We start from the raw sequence: 1,461 nt of genomic DNA on the forward strand, positions 1-1,461 counted from the left end.
GAGAGAAGAAGAGAAGCTGAGGAAGACCATGGACAGAAGCCAGCTTGCCTCTTGTTGACTCACCTTTATAAGGAACTAGAGCAGGAGGAGGCAATGCTCTCAACAGCCCCCAGGATCTGTCTATTGCTTCAACAATATTTGGGCAGGATATACCCACCTTCTAGCCTCTGACCACCTTCCAACCTCTTTTCTAGTCATCACCTCTGGAATGATCTCAGCCACCCTCAGCCTCTGAGACCACCCAACACCATTTTTTGAGCTTAACTCCTTATGGCTGAGCAACCATGAGCTCCCAAATTAGTCAGAAATATTCCACTGAGGTGGAGTCTGTTGTCAACCGCCTGGTCAACTGGCATCTGAGGGTGTCCTACACTTACCTCTCTCTGGGCTTCTATTCTGACCTAGACAATGTGGCTCCAGAGGGTGTGGGCCACTCCTTCTGAGAGTTGGCTCAGGAGAAGCTTGAGGGTGCCAAGCATCTCTTGTAAATGCAAAACAAGTGTGGCAGCCAAGCCCTCTTCCACGACCTGCAGAAGCCCTTCCCAAGATGAGAGTGGTAAAACTCAGGGATGCTATGGAAACTGCCACGGTCCTGGAGAAGAACCTGAACCAGGCTCTCTTGGAACTGCCTGCCTTCAGTTCTGCCTGCACAGACCTTCATCTCTGTGACTTCCTGGAGAACCGTTTCATGGATGAGGAGGTGAAACTCATTGAGAAGATGGGCAACCACCTGACTAACCTCCACAGGCTCATCAGGGTGAGTATCTCTTCAAAAGGCTCACCTGCAAACATGACTAGGAGCCTTTGGAGCCCAGAGACCTTTGAGGGGCACCTCTCCATCTCCCTGGCTTCTGCTTGAGCCTTTCCCTTCAACCACTAGACAGCGTTTTAACTACATGAGAGCCCTCTCCCATGCTGTAGACTAAATAGAAATAATAAAGCTTTTTGCAGAAAAGAATAGTTCAGGAGGAAACTGAGAAAATAAAATTTAGCTCTCCAAAATTTAGAACAAGCTTAGCCTTCCTTCTGTGCTTTATTGAGGCCATCTTAGTGCTTTGTTTAGGGAGGTTTGGGTGAAGAAACTTTTATCAGTTTTACTGCCAGTAGGTTTTATCCAGCCATGAAAACAGGGATGAAAAGCTTGGTCTTCAAATATGCCCTGGTTTTCATTTAAAGCCAAATATCTAGTTCTGTTTTAATTTTACTTTATACTGCTTATTAGATCCATGAGACAGTGATAATTGCATTTTTCATGTCCACAAACACCATTTCTTGACATCTTTTCTTTAATCTTTAACCATGCAATTCTGCAGCTTTAATCCTATCTAATAAAGAGGGAATATGCTAATTGAGCCTCACACCATCGCAAAGATGGCAGTGCCCACAGCCAATAAGGAGGGAATATGCTAATTGACTGCCCCGCCCTCAGAGATGGCGGTGCCCACAGACACAAGATGGCGG

General features: G+C 46.2%; 1 pseudogene; it reads left to right on the forward strand.

Annotated features, from left to right (window-relative positions):
* The first annotated feature begins 268 nt into the window (after positions 1 to 268).
* LOC107182726 lies at positions 269 to 798 on the forward strand (annotated as a pseudogene).
* Positions 799 to 1,461: the final 663 nt, after the last annotated feature.

The sequence above is a fragment of the Myotis davidii genome, unplaced genomic scaffold (assembly GCF_000327345.1).
Source record: "Myotis davidii unplaced genomic scaffold, ASM32734v1 scaffold571, whole genome shotgun sequence".
NCBI classification, from domain to species: domain Eukaryota; kingdom Metazoa; phylum Chordata; class Mammalia; order Chiroptera; family Vespertilionidae; genus Myotis; species Myotis davidii.